The sequence below is a fragment of the Pteropus vampyrus genome, unplaced genomic scaffold, assembly GCF_000151845.1.
Source record: "Pteropus vampyrus isolate Shadow unplaced genomic scaffold, Pvam_2.0 Scaffold23, whole genome shotgun sequence".
Classification (NCBI taxonomy): domain Eukaryota; kingdom Metazoa; phylum Chordata; class Mammalia; order Chiroptera; family Pteropodidae; genus Pteropus; species Pteropus vampyrus.
In genome coordinates this window covers 11,438,764-11,454,459 of record NW_011888804.1, presented here as the reverse complement: position 1 = coordinate 11,454,459, position 15,696 = coordinate 11,438,764, and the positions used below count along the sequence as shown (strand labels likewise).

Sequence of the window (15,696 nt, the reverse complement as noted above, 5' to 3'; positions counted from 1 at the left end):
AAAGCTTTCCAGGAATGCTTTCTTTTTGGGTGGTGGGGAGGTGTCTTTTTTTTTTTTTTTCCCTGATCTTTCATTAAGCAACAACAAAGGAGCACTTATCCTTTATTCTCTCAGACTTGTGTGTCTCTGTGGATTGAAGAAAGTCAGTAGAGTAAGAACTAATGGACAGATAAAAATAGTGCAGTCCTTCACAGTCCTTTGAAATATTAGACTGTAGACAACTAGAAAAGGAAGTTCACTTAGTAAATTGTATGAAGTGTTTTTATGATGCTTGCTAGTGTTTACCTGGATAACTCAAGCTCTTGGTGTTAGCTACACTCCTCAGCATTTCGAATCTTGTGAGTTAGTGAATTCTCTGTGTAAAGGGAGCTTTCCTCACATGAGATTTGCCCCAGGAGCTCAGTTTTCTTGTGATTCTTCTTGGTCACTGCATGCTGGAGGTGCCAGGGAATAGAGAAGCATTCTCTGCATACATGACCTCTCTTCCCCCTTGTCTGTCCGATGTTGAGAGTGGAATGTTATTTCTATTGATACCTCTCCTTCCTCCTTTTATTTTTTTTTTAATTTATTAAAAAAAAAATTTTTTTTTAGGCGAGGCAACTCTTGGTTGACCTCACAGATTGCAAGGACCTTGTCAGCTTACAATCCTGTATTTTTTATTTTTTTATTTTTTACACCTGCAGCACCTGGTCTTCCTAGGTGGTCTCCCATCCAAGTACCAACCAGGCCCGACCCTGCTTAGCTTCCGAGATCAGACAGGATTGGGCTTGTTCAGGGTGGCATGGCTGTAGACTCTCCTTCCCCATTTTAAGAAAAATCTTCAGTCTCTCTGGGGAAAACATGGAGTGCCACTTCCCCCTGATCCTGCCTTCTCTTTCTCCCCTTTCCTAGTAACCTCTCTTTGTGATTGAAGTGAGGACCGAGGTAGGGAAGGGTGGAATGGGAAAAGTTAGGAAAGCTGGGAGTTCTGCCGGTAGACAGAGTGCAGTTATAATAATGCATTCGGAATTCCTGAAAGTCAAAGCAAAGCTTAGTTGGTTTAATTTCCTCTTCTATAACTGGAATCTTAGGTCACAGGAATGGCTTCCCAGAGTTAAAAAAAATTTTTAAGGTGCAAGCAGTAGATAAGGGTTTTAATCTGAATCAAATCTAGGTTAAAAGTCTAAATTTTATTTTACATTGTCACTTTGCATGGAAACTAAGTTCTATACAGAAAGATCTTATTGTTTATAAATATCACTATGTTCCAGGGGTTAAAAATACTTGAACAAAGGGAAAAAGAATGGCCAAATTTGTAGTCCCACCTACTTATGTGGGCTTACATATACTCAAGTTCTCCACAAATGAAGCTACCAAAACAGCTACAGTCTAATCATTCTCTCATCTGATGACATGATGTCTTTATCCAGAAAGCTCGCAGCAGCTGGGCAAGAAGTTCACATGCCTACAAAGAGCCACTAGGGAATAGGAAGAGCTAACATCACCGGCTCTTCCTGGGCCTATGTCCTCTGTCATGCACAGTGGAGGTTAGACAGTCGCTTCATAGTCACAGTGGAGTCAAAGAACTGTTTCCTGTTTTCAGGGGATTCCTTTTAATGCCAAACACAGCAGCTGGGAAACAGAGTTTTCCCAGAATCATAATGTATTTCCTACATTCTGTTTAAACATGATTTGACAGCAACTATTAACATCTATTTCCAGAAATGTCAGGGCTATAAATTTTAAAATTACACTTGACCCTGAAACAACACGTGTTTGGACTGTGTGGGTCCACTTATGCGTGGATTTTTTTTTTTCACTTGACCCATGCAATTCAAACCCATGTTGTTTGAGGGTCAGCTGGTAATTGGGAATCTGAGTATGTGGAGGGCCAACTTAGATTATACGTAGATTTTCAACTGTGCGAGCAGTTGGTACCAGCCCCCATGTTATGCTATTCATGGGTCAACTGTAATTGTTTAGTACCATTACTGTTTGTTAATTTGCTCAGTGTTTTAGTGTGACACTACTCAATCACGTTTTTCTCTCCCCAGCTGACACCAATTAGATTTTCCTATAACAGGTGAATGAGTGGAGGAGTTACATATATAACACCAGTTCTAAAATGCTGGTTTTCATTTTCCTCATGGTGAGCATCTTTTAGAGCTACATTCAGGACCCTCAAATTTGGAAAGATATTCAGAAATGGTGACCTTCTGGCTGATTGGCAGAGGCTTGGACCATACACAGCAATAGCAGACTCTCAGGTGTACTTGTTGTGACTTCATCAACAGAATGGGCTGTGGAAGTGCTGGAGATGGGAGGGACCTGAGGAGATTAATAAAGCCGTGGGGGCTGTTGTTATTCCTCTTCCCTTCATTCTTTCCCCGTTTAACTCCCACTTAGGACATAGAGAAAACCTGCTGAATGTAGTAAAATGGTTTGATTGCCAGTGCTCTTGGTTAGCTTTAAGATAATAGTCTCGGGAGTTTGTTTGCTTTGATAAAATCTGAAGTACTTCACCTGAATCAGCAAGCAGAAGTTGGAAAAAGTTAGACTTGAAATAGTCCCTAGAAACCATGCAGAACTGGGGCTTCCATTTCATACGTCATGAAACTGCAAATCAGTGAGGTGGCATGTTTGCTTGAGATCATACAATTGGGTCTCCAAATTCCCAGCCTCAGGCTCCTTTTACAAATTCATCCTGCCTCACAGCAGTGCTTCAGACTCTTTAGGAAGTTTCCAGTAGGTAGGTATTTTTATTATGAGTAATGCTGAGAAATAGAAGAGAAATCAGATAACATTTTAAGAGCTGCTTAATTGTTTTGCTGAAAGCATAGTCATTAAATTGTCTGGGTCAAATAATCTTTATATGTATATTATCTCAAATAGCGTGCATAGTCCTTTATTTTCTTACATCATGAAAAATCTTTTTTTTTCGTGTGCTTTACCCACTTGGGATGGGATATCGAGATAATAATGTGAGGTCTACAGAGGAGTTGAAATTTGACAGGCTAATTTCATTATATACATGATGCTCTGGCTTTTCACAAATGAATTTAGCCTGAGGTCATTCAGGAAATTTAGGGTGACCTCTCTGTTGTAGAAGCAGGTTATTTGTAAAGATGCTTTATTGCTGTCTCATGATATATGATTATGGAAAGGGTAATTAACCATTAGATAATGTAGGGAGGAAGAAGGAGAAACTACAGTTAATCTTACACAACATGGCTTTGAACTGTGTGGGTCCACTTACATGCAGAATTTTTTCAATAAGTGCCTATATTGTTTTCGATCCATGGTTTGGAGGCCACAGATACAGAGGGCCAACTGTATGCATTGATATATGCCATTTTATATAGAAGACATGAGTATCTGCAGATTTTAGTATCTGCTACAGGGTTCTGGAACCAATCCCCCAGGGTTACTGAGGGTAGTTAAGTTTTTGGGAGTCAAAAGTTATATGTAGATTTTTGACTGCTGGATGGGAGGGGATGGGTTGGTATCCCTTGTGCCTTCTTCCCCTCCCCCCGTCCCTCCCCGCCGCACACACACATTGTTCAAGGCTCAACTGTAGCTTCCTTTCCAAATGGGATATTTAGATCCAGGAGAAAGGAGGCTGGTTTGGTTACTTACTGCTGTATGACAGACACCACCCAAGAAGTTAATGACTTAAAATAATGACATTTATTTAGCTCATAAATCTATGGCCTAGTGGGGACAATTCATCTCTGCTTCTCTCAGTTCATCTGAGGCACTAGAGGGTTGAGCCATCTTGGCCTCCGCCTTCATGTGTCTGGTGGTTGATGGTAGCCTGTTGGCTGAGACTTTCACTGGGCTATGACCGGAAACCCACATGCAGCCTCACCATGTGGCCTGGACTTCCTCACAGTGTGTTGGCTGCGTTACAAGGCAAACGTCCCAAGAGAGGCAGGCAAAATCCTTCTCACCTTTAATGACCTAATCTTGGAAATTGTATAGCATCTCTTCTGCCACACTCTTTGTCAAGACAGTCATAAAAGGCCTGCTCAGTTACAAGGGGAAGGGGGATAGATGCTTTTGATGGGTGCAGCAAGGTTCTAAAGAGGATATAGAGCCAGAAATATTGCTATGACCATTTTTGAAAAACCCAATCTGCCACAGAGACTCTTGTCTCTTTAAGTAAGTAAGGAAGCTAATAATGTGACACTAACCTGGCAGAATCTTATAATGATTTAAAAAACATTGCCTTGCAGATGAGAGGGAACCTGGATAGATTAGTGACCATCTGGTGAAGAATTCCACTTTCTATAAGCTGAATGTGTTTGTCTCTGCAGTTCTGTGTAGCAAATCACCTAGATTTAGCTTGTGTTCTGAAACACTCAAGAATATGACCCTCTGCCCTTTACAGCCCACCCGAGATGTCTTCCATTTAGGCAGCACCCTTCAGTTAGAGTCACGTTGACTGTATCTGGCCTGCATCTGGGTCTGCCATGGTTTAACCCTGTACATTCAGTTACAAACTTGGAAACACTGGGATTAAGTAAAAAACTTAAAAGCTGAGGAAACCTGTGTGAAACCTAAATGTGTTTGTGGCTCTGAGATTTCGTTGTTGTTATTGTTGTTGTCGTTAACAAATATATTAAGGTAGAATTGACATATAATAAATGCATATATTTAAAGTTTATAGTTTGATGGCTATTGACATATGAAACTATGAAACTATTCTTACACGTGATGAACACACCATCTCCATGGAAATTTCCTCAAGCCCCTTGTACTCCTTTCATCCTGCCTCCTCCTCCTCCACCACCATTGTCACCACCATCACCATCCCCAGGCAAACACTGATCTGCTGTCACTGTATAGTATTTGCATTTTTTTTAATAGTTATGTATAAATGCAATCATAGTGTATATAATTTGGCGGGGGGGGGGGCGGTTCTGGCTTTTCTCATGTAGCATAATTATTTTGAGATTCATTTATATGGTTGCATATATCAAAAGTTAATTTCTCTTTTTTCTCTGAGGAATAGTTCGTTTTAGGGATATACCACAATTTGTTTATTCATTTAGCTATTGATGGACATTTGAGTTGTTTCCAGTTATTGGTGATTATAAGTAAAGCTCCTTTGAACATTCATGTGCAGGTGTTTGTATAGACATCTGGAAAGTGAATTGGCTGGATCATGTGGTAGGTGTAAGTTTAGCTTTTTAAGAAGCTGTCAAACTGTCTTTCAGAGTGACTATACTCTCTTACAGTTCCACCAGTAGTGTGTGAGCATTCCCGTTCCTTTACCTCCTCTCCACGACTTTGTGTGGTTGACCTCTAGCCGTTCTAATTAGGTGAATAATGATACCATGGTTTTGATTTTGCAATTACCTATGAATTAGTGGTTTTGAGCATCTTTCCATATGCTTATTTGTTATTTGTGTATCTTCCTTGCTGAAGTGTTTATTCAAATCTTTTGCCCATTTTCTTATCATGTTGTTTTCTTACTGAGCTTTGAGATTGCTTTTAAATATTCTGGACACAAATTCTTTATAAATACATGATTTTCAAATATTTTCTCCCAGGCTATGACTTGACTTTTCAGTCTCTTAAAAGTATCTTTCAAAGCACAGAAGTTCATATTTTGGTGGCATCTAATTTATATTTATTTTTTCTTTTATATTTATTTTTTCTTTCATGTGTGCTTTTACTGTTATATGTAAGCAACTTTTGCCTAATCCAAGGTCTCAGAGATTTTCTCCTTTCCTTTTATGGAATTTTTATAGTTTCAGGTTTTACATTTAGGTGTTTGATCCATTTTGAATTAATTTTTCTGAAGCGTGTGAGGTATGGAGTGAGGTTAATTTTTCGGCCCATAGACTCTTATTTTAGTTTGGAAGGATGGCATTAAGAGCTGCCATAATATCAGAGGTGAAAGGAAGAGGACACATCTATCCTCAAAGGGAAAGATGTTTTAAAGGAGAGAGAAAAAAGAATAATCTTTTCGTTGAAGAGATATTTTGGTAGATTGCAGATGAGTGGACTTTTGGATCCCTGTTGATAAAATGTACCATATTTTTCATCTCAGTACTCTGGAGAGAAAATTGTGGAAGAAACAAAGGATGCCACCTTATTGGGTTAGGTATCAGATCATAAGTTGCCAAGCAAGACAGAATTCCATTATTGGCCATGGTGACAGAATGATTCCTGAGATTTGTGTCTTCTGTGAGGGAAGGCTTCTTGGTGGATGCATCTTTGTAATGCAGACTCTTTCCTTCAAGCATCTAAACTGGTGAAAATTTTTAAAAAAAATTTTTTTTGCTCTAAATCAGTCATTAAATATGTTTAACACTTACTGTGCACAAACAGAGGGCATTAAATACAAAGAGAGATATAATGCAGTCTAGAGCATGACCTTTGCCCTCAGGGAACTTCCACAATTATTTCTGAAACATAATTATATTTCCAGGCCTTTTAAAAAATATCCCTTTTTCTGGGCATAATTTAACTTTTTTTAAAACTCAGATTTGTAATCTCAAGGATTCATTACCATGCTACATAGAATCCAGTTTTGAGGGGCCTTTATACTTCTTTCAGCTACCATTGTAGCCCTGCTTTTGGCTCTCAACCCCCTCTCTCTGGCTGCATTTTAATGTGTTTTATGCCAGGAAACCAACAAAAAAGAGATTGTAACCAATGCATATGTAAAATAAAACAGGAAAAGTAAGTATGGGATAAGGAGTAAGGTGCCACACAAGGGGCCCCAGTGGAATACAGGCTCTACTCTGGGACCCTGTGACAACACCATCATGTTCTTCACTGGTGGTGCCTGGTTATATTTGGTCCAAAGAAAAGTGTTTTACCATTTCCCTTTATTTATTGCACTACAGAAAAGATAAGTTAATTGAGTTTGGGGCTTTGGAGAGAATTACAAGAGGGTGGTACCACAGGTGTTACCTAAAAGGTGTTACCTTTTTTAGATGTTTTGCCATTTCCCTTCTGCCAAAAAGGTATCTTGTAGGTGTAGAAACTAATACACTGACAGATTTAAAAGAACACTTCAGTTCCTGCTGTAAGCAATAAAATAAGTTCATCTTAAGGTGAGCACGCTATATTGAGCATCTCTTTCCTGAGATCATTTCCTTCCCAAGCTACTGCATGACTGCGGGCCACTTCACATCCAGGCTGCCTCGTTCTTTGTTGTCCTGAGTCAAACCAAATACATTAACTACGATTTCAGAAATGGAAAGTACTGTGCCAGGGAAGACCAGTGGTCCTCTTAAGGCTCACATTCTGTTCTGGCATGCATCAGAAGGTACTCCGAGAGGCAGGGCAGGGCAGGGCAGGTGAGCGATCTTCCTCTGAAATGCGAATACCAAGAAAATAAGGCTGCATCCAAATGGATATCTTCTCCACTCGGGGTTCACCACCAGTGCTGTGGTCTTAGTCTTTTCTCCATATTGAATTAATAATATACTGTAGTCACTGTGGTAGTATACTTTTTTGCATAAATTATATTTTTTGAATTAAAGGTATTTGAACAAGTACAGAGATACTCTGTCTATCCTTCACTTTTTATGAAGTGTTATCTTCTAGCAGCCCTCATTTTTAGAAACTAGAGGTCTCTCCCCATCCCCGCTTCTCCCTCCTTCCCTCCCTCCCTCTCTCTCTTCCTTCCCTATCATTATACTAAAGCTTTCAGATCCTCTGGACTTTTTTTTCCTGGATTTTCTCTACTTTCCCTCAGAATTTTCTTAAACCAGCACATTAATCAGCAAACCTTTGCAGTGTTCCAAGTTATCTGTTCAGTGCTTGATGAAGAACCAACCTGAGAGATAAAGTTATATAAGTGCTATTCATTGCAATAGATGCATCGGAGACCTGTGACTGAACTCTTTCTGACTGCTCACACAGCCATCAAACCTTCATCTCTGGCCTAAATGGCAGGTGTTGAAGTTTTGGGTACTGACTAAAGAAGAAGACTTGGAACCAGTGTGCCTATCTTCTGGTACTCACAGCTCTCCTGGGCGGGAGGAGCAGTCTCCTGTTTCATACTTGTTTGTGTTTTGGAAGGTGGGATCAATAGGGAGAAAGAGACAGGATATGCCGAGCTCCAGCTAGAGGTGCTGTTCCATGTACCTTACAGACACTGTCTTATTAAATCCTCATAGTTGCATATTTTTTTCTATTTTGCATATGAGAAAGTTGATACTCGTTCCAAGTTAAACTTTGTGCTCACAGTCCGATAGCTAGTAAAAAAAAGTAGCCCCAACCTTCAAAACCCAGGGCCATGGGACTCTAAAACCCATGATTCCTCTGCCATACCCCTCTGCTTTTCAAATAATGATCAACAGAGAGGTGGCTTTCAAATCAACATAAAGAATTTCTTAAAGTGGAGCAGTCAGCCTTGTGAGGTAAAGAGCTTCCTTCCTATCACCAGAAGGTTCTAGCATAGACTGAAGAGCCTTTTCTCAGAGAAGGCACTTGAGCAGGGTTTTCATGTGAGTTGTGGCGGCTTGCTTTGGGCGACTTTCAAGGCCCACACCACCCAAATTGCACTGCCTCCTTCTGTTTTAGAGCCTGAGTACAAAATTGATGACCTTGTCCTAAGGATAAACTAAAGGAGAGCATCCCAAGGATGTTTTGGAATATTGAATTTTTTTCCCCCTCAGACACACTTATTTTTGGGGAAGCCTTTGGGGGATAGGACAAATGCCCATTAAGCCCAGTCGTGAATCACTGCATTTAAACATGTAACTTCTCAGTAAATGCTCTAGGAAAAGTTAGTTGCTTATGAGATATACCTGGTGTATAGAGTTGTTGAACCATAACCATTAGCAATCACTCCCTATTTCTGGTCCCCCAACCCGACACCCACTAATCTGCTTTCCATCTAGATTTCACTATTTTGGATATTTCATATAAATGGAATCATATAATATGTGGCCTTTGTAAATAATTTTCACTTACAATGTTTCAGGACTGTCCACATTGTAGCATATGTCAGTACTTCATTTCTTCTGTGGATCAAAAAGAATCCATTGTATGATATACCAAAAATAATCCATTGTATGATATACCTAAAAGAATCCATTGTATGATTTTACATTTCTTCATTGGTAGACAATTGGGTATCCACCTTTTGGCTATTGTGGCTATAAACATTCCTGTCTAGGTATTTATTTTCATTTTTTTAGGTATATACCTAGGAGTGGAATTGCTAGGTGATATAATTCCATGTTTAACTTATTGAAGAACTGCCAAACTTTTCAACAGTGGCTGCATCATTTTACATTCTCACCAGCAGTGTGTCTGAGGTTTCTAATTTCTCCACATCCTCACCAGCACTCATTGTTTCTATTTTTTAAAATAATTTGCATCCTAGTGGAATGTAGTAGTAACTCATTATAGTTTTGATTTGCATTTCTGCAGTGACTAATAGAGTTAAGCATCTTCTCCTGTGCTGTTGACCATTTGTCTATTTTCTTTGGAGAACTGTCTATTCAGGTCCTTTACCCACTTTTACATTTGAGCAATTGGATTGTTTTTCTTTTTATTATTGAGTTGTAGGTTTGTTTGTTCTTCATGGAAATTTTCAAATATACACTAAAGTAATGAGAATTGTAAAATGACCTTCCTGTACACATCACCCTGCCACAAGTCATTGGCACATGATCCTCTCTCCTGCCCCCACCTGAATGATTCCAAAGCAGATAAATCCCAACCATTTAATCATCACATACTTAGATGGAATTCAAACTTCCCGATTGAATCATAGTTAGTTTACAGTTGATTTGCTTGAATTAAGATCCAGGTAAAGTTCACACATTGCATTTGGATACTATCCCTTTTTTAAGTCTTTTTTAATCTTAAAATTTCCCTCCCTCTTCCCCCTGCTCTTTTAGTTTGTCTTTTTTGAAAGAACTGGACCATGTGTCCTATGGCTCTTCTACATTTTAGGTTTTGGTAACTGCATCCCTTTGGTGCCATCCCTGGTATAAACTGTAGATAGAGTGAGAAGTTAGATCTGGTTCCATTTCACATTTTGGGGAGAAATACCTGCGCTACAGAGTTGCGTCCATCCGTCCAGGGAGAGTAGAGTAGAACGGACCCTTTCTTTATGTGATGTCACCACCACTGAAATTGTTATTGCCAAATGGTGCCATTCTAATTCTGTCAGTCACCCCTCTTTCATTCGTTAGATTCCTCTTTACTGAGACTTTCCTTCATCAGCCGTTTGATTGCCTTGGTGTCCAGTTTGGTCAGGAAAATTCATCCAGTACTTGATTCTCTCCCTTGATTTGCCAGCACTCAAGATCATCAGTGGTTTCTAGACTGGGCTGGTGCGCTTCTGTGAGCATCATCATGAACTCAGGGATTTAACCTTTTACATGTTCCTGTCCATTGTACTTCCACCCACCTTCAGTTTTCAGATGAGCAGTCCTGCCTCTTAGCTGCACCCTGATGTCATCTCGGGACCTTTAAAGACAGTGGTGCCTGTACCAGTTGCATCAGTCTCCCTAGGGTAGAGCCAAGCATTTGTCACCTTGAAAAGGCTTTGCATGGGATTCTGACACACAGTGAGGATTGAGGGTCCTTATAAGAACTTGCCCCCCACCCTAGGGGGAACATGATGCAAGACTCTGCTTTCAGGGTTGCTGGCTCACCCTGGACTACCTACCCTGTCTTCCTCCCTTCCTTCCTCTTTGTCACAGAACACCTGGGCCTCATGATGAGCGAGCCTCAGACTCTCCCTGGACACATACCCTCCCCTCCCTTTCCCTGACCTGGAGCAAAGTTTGGCTAAACTTCAAAAAGGAGACAGTGCTAAAGTTCCCAGAGAGACATCCTTAGATCTGCAGCCAAAGTGGATCTGCCAGTTTACACCGTGGCAACCCTGGCACCAAGCAGGCTTTAGTGCTTATTACTTCCAGGGCCTTCTGTGTTTAACAGTCACTCCTGGAAATGGTAAAAACTGCCTCTTGATGTTTTTTTCCCTGTCTTTTTAGAAATTACATCCTCTACCACCACCATACCACACAGAAAAAGGCACACCCCACCTGCTTCAGTCCCAACTCCCAAACTCCCTCCGAACCCTGCCTCACGACCTGGGGCTGACCCAGCTGAGGCACTGTGAGCAAGGCTTGTGTTTGTAATTCATTCCTACCTTCTGAAGGCTAGGTTGTGACCCTCCAGCATGTATCATTCCCAGTATATCAGTCATGAGTAGGACCCTGCCTCTACTGTGTTTGGACCTGTGGCCAGGCATAAGGAAATTGGTGCTTGCTCGTGTTAGCAGAGAGATGAATCATGGTTTTTGGCTTCTTGCCTTATGCCCATAAAAGTGGCATTTCCTTAAATAGATCAGACCCTTAATAACTATTTAAAGAACATGTGGTATTTGGGGGTGTATTTTATGGCCCTTAACTAAACTTCAGACAAATTAAAACATTTAAAGATGTTTTATGACATTTTAAATCTTTTTTTTTTTTTTTTGGTGGAGATTTGTATAATTTTTTGCCTCTTATAACCCACCCCTCAACTCTCAATGCATATAAAGGCATGCTGAAACACGGCCCACCTGAAGGCCACAGTCAGAGAACAGCATCTATCTAAAGTCACAGGAGCAGGAGATGGCTCTTTCCCAGCTCAAGAAGCAGCGAGTAGAAAACACCCAGCCAGTTCTGCACAGGGTGTGAAGGTGTTGGGCAATGATACAAGTCTAAGTCTAAGTTTTTATGAGAGTAAAAAGGACAGCAGATGGTCCTGTGAAATAGGCCACGTCTGCCTATCCCTTCAGATCACTTAGTCGACGTTTCCTGGACAGAAGGACATGCGCATTTAGGAGAAAAGGGGCAGAGCGCCTCATTTGAGTCTGTACTCAAGGCTTTTTTGAACTTTTGTTCTGGCACGTATCATAACCCTCTTGTTTTTTTTCGCCCTAATCCAAACAGACTTATCTTGTGTAGCAGAGAAGCCCTGAAGTGATCTGAAAACTAAATGCTAAATCCGAATTCATTAATTAGGAACTTTCATTATAATTACTGTGTGTCTCTATTTTAAAAAGAAAATTGTTTCCTTAGAGAGCTTGGCATTCTCACCAGTAAATGGTGAACAGTAGACAGTCCTTCCATTAGTGTGCATATTCCCCTTAAAACAGCTAGCTCGGGGCTTTAAGAATAGTTTATTTTAAAGAGGCCAGCTGGCCTACTCCGGAGGCTGTCGATGTGGGTGGGACTCAGGACATTTGCAGAGTGGAGGGTCCCAGACCCTGTAGCCCCTTGGTTAATCTTCAGAGCATAAAAAGGCCCTTGTCCCTGGAGAGAAATGCACTGGAAGATATGTTTTACAGTCAAGGCCTTTCCTCATGCCCTAAAAATGCCACTTTTGAAAATAGAAATTCCATTTCTAGACAACCTTTGTGAAGTAAACATGCTATAAAAAAATCTTATCTGTGAAAGTTGTAAAACTATAACTGATCATTTAACTTTGTGATATAGTAACTTCTTAAAAATGCCTGAGTGCTCTTCCCATAATAATTTGTCATCGCTCACCAATGATTAATGGCAACCCAAACGTTACTAAGTTTAGGAGATTTTTTAAGTTTGTCTTCTCAGCAACACTGATGCTATCAGCCTCTCTCTACCTTTGGCTTCTGACTTTTCTCCCACCTGCTGGCTATCCCATGTCCCATTGAAGGCTGTACTCTGTGCTACCCTTACGTGTACGATCTCCAAGGGGCTTGGTCTGAGGCCTCCTTCCTTCCCAGTCCGCTCTGACCATCCCTAGGTGATCTCACCTGGATGCTATTTTAGTCACTGTCCTTGCACATTTATATTCCCAAGTTCTAGACCCTCATGTCAGAACCACTAGGTACCTCCCTGTGGGTATCTCAAAAGCACCACAAATGTAAATCGTTTTCTCCACCCCCATTGAACTTTGTGTCCATTGATGGTCCCCACTGATATTCATTTCTTCTAACAGAAATCACAGCCATCCTTGGCACTGCATGCGCTCTCACTCTTCATATCCAGTCTGTCACCAAGTCAAATTCGCTTTACCTCTGAAGTATCTCTGCAGCCCTCATTTTTTTTCTCCACCCACTGCCCAAGACCTTCTCACAGAGGCCTCTGCAGTTACCACCCAGCTGCTCCTAACATTCCCTGTCCCCAGTTCAACCACACTTATCTTTGACACCTGCCTTGAGCCCAGGTTCATGTCAGGTCCAACTGTCAGGCTCTGTCCTACAAGACGGCCCTTTCCAGGATAGCTGGGGCCCGATCCAGGGTCTGGTCTAGATGAGGACTCATTGAATGGGTGAATGAACCCTCCAGTGAGCATTCTGTCTCCAGATCCTCCACCCACAGGCTCAGCTGCACATCTGAGGGTGTTGCCTTGGGGGCTTCAGCTCCTTGCTCCTTCTCTCCAGGGAAGGTCTCCTTTACCACCAGTGGGAGAACGCAACTCTAGCACACACTTTGTTTTCTTTGGAGACCTACGGAAGACAGAGCCACACTTGGAGGCCACATCACCCCTGCTAGAAAGGCACAGTGCCTCGTTTCGAATCACTTTGAAACAAGTGATTATAGAGCACATTTTCTACCAGTGTGTTTTGAATGAATACTTAAAAGTTGGGATTTTGAAGGCCGTTTTGGGTGGCAGAGGTTTACCAGTTACCTGAGTACAGGGAGAGTCAGTGGAATTGTAACCATATGGCCAGGAGTAAGGGCTTCCGTGAGACAAGAGCAGCCTGAGGACATTCTTGGTGTTCTGTTGCCTCTTGGTGTCCTGAATAGTATTGATGCCATCTGCTACAAAGTATCTGTCTCTTCTAAAACAAGTGAGAAACCATAAAAACCCCTTACTATGGTTTCAAAGTACATTAATGACTTGTCATCTTAAATGGGCTGAGGGTTATCCACTTTATAGGAGAGAAGCTGCTAACTGGGGGGACCTCACACCAGCACCCAGCAAGCACCAGGCCTGGCTCAGACCCCACCCGAAGGCTTTATACAGGTAGTGTTTAGTTACTTTTGTCCAAGGCACAAATACCTCAGCTTTTTTCCTTAGTTGCTAAGAAAATCCAGGGCCCTCATGAGCAAGTAAAGCAATCATAAATTATAAGGACCAGGAAGCAACAGGCAGGTTGAACTACCTGTGCCTATTGTCACTCTACTCAAAGCCCTTCTGCAGAGTCTAGGAGGAGAGCAGAGGAATGAAGAAAAGAGTTGGCTAGAGGCCAATTCTAGTGATAACCTGTGAACACGTCTGCCCCTCTGGTCTTTATCACCAAGGAAACCCAGTTAGGGCCCCAGGATCTTCTGCCCTTGGTGTCTGGACCCCACTTGTGGTCCTGGTTCAGACACAGCTGGAGGGATGTGGCTCCATGTGTGCATGGCAGTGCCTAAGGGACAGGGGAGTGAGCAGGGGGCCTAGCTAGGCACTGGTCACAGCTTTGGGTCAAGTGATCTTTATGGAGCAGGGAAGGACCTGCCTCCTATGGGAATAGCTATTCTCTGGTGATTTTATACAATTTTTTGCCTTCTGTACATTCCTATTAATCTTGTCAATACGTTAACAGGCTGTGATAGCTATGAAATTAAGAGTTCCAGAAAGGAGCTGTCTTCACCGTGCATTTCAGCCTCAGAGAACCAGATTTGTTGTTAGTGCACTTTTCTATATTTGGTCTGCGTAAATTCATAATAGTTTGATTTTTCAGCCCTAAACATTAAAAACAAATAACGAGATGGGGAACAGAAGGTGCAGGCCTAGTCTCTTAGGCCGAAGGCTTTTCCCCATTTCCCTTGAAACACACTGATTTCAAGGTCATTCTCTGGACCTGGTTCGGGGGTGGAGGGGGAAGTAGGGGGATCTCAGAGGTCTCACTTGGGTTTGGTGCTTACTGGCCTTGTTGTCCTGTGCCACGTAGAACACTGGGTCTGCCCTCCCTCCAGCTCCCAGAGGGTAAGAGAGGTGGTCACCGAGCCAGCCTGCCTGGGTTTGGGCTTGAGTTGTTTTGATTTGGAAGTTTGTCAGGTCCTTAAAGGTAACTCCCCCTGTCCTGGAACTCGAGGAGTCATTGTTTCCTCATTGTTTAAATCCACTTTGACTTGTTTTGTAAATGAAGTTGCAGCTCTGACTGGAGAGGCCAGGTTTGAGGTTGGGTTTGTCTTGAGGAAGCTGGGAAAGGCTGGGGCTCCCACAGCTGGGGAGCTGGGGCGCAGTGGTTTCCTCTTGTGCAGGAGCCTTTGGCACGAGGCGCGGTGAGGCCAGACACGTAGGCGACTCTGCCAGAGACACCTGCCTTTCATGGAGCTGGAGAAGGGGCCACAGTGGCAGGAAATGGAGATTTATTTTCCTCCAGAAGTGAACATGAACTCTGGGAGCAAGGGTTGGGAGTCCTCAGCAGCATATGCTGCTATTGGCCTTGCACAGAGTGGGGACACATCGTTAAGAAGTTTTTGTGCCACTGTTCATGCAGTGATGCCCAGCATCCTTGGTCCTTGACAGACTTAGGACTTACATCTGAGTTTGAATAATCACCCAGACTAGATATGTGACTGAGGCCTGAGCCCCAGCTTCTTTTATTTAAAAACACTCCTGGGTGATTGTGAGAATTAAATGACATGTCACCTGTAAGATGCTTGGGACAAGGGTTCCCTTCCCTGACTTCTCCCTGCCAGCCCAGCACCTTGGACAGGTCACTTCCCTTCCCTGGTCTCCTCCCAGATGGAGCAGAGGCCCGGA

The 15,696-nt window shown here is 42.1% G+C and overlaps 1 protein-coding gene and 1 pseudogene across 7 annotated transcripts in view; one reads left to right on the top strand and one right to left on the bottom strand.

The window, feature by feature from the left end:
• Positions 1–15,696, top strand: part of SPECC1L (sperm antigen with calponin homology and coiled-coil domains 1 like) — a 121,830-nt gene that overhangs the window by 99,067 nt on the left and 7,067 nt on the right. The gene's annotated exons all lie outside the window — the stretch shown is intronic.
• LOC111737018 lies at positions 675–793 on the bottom strand (annotated as a pseudogene).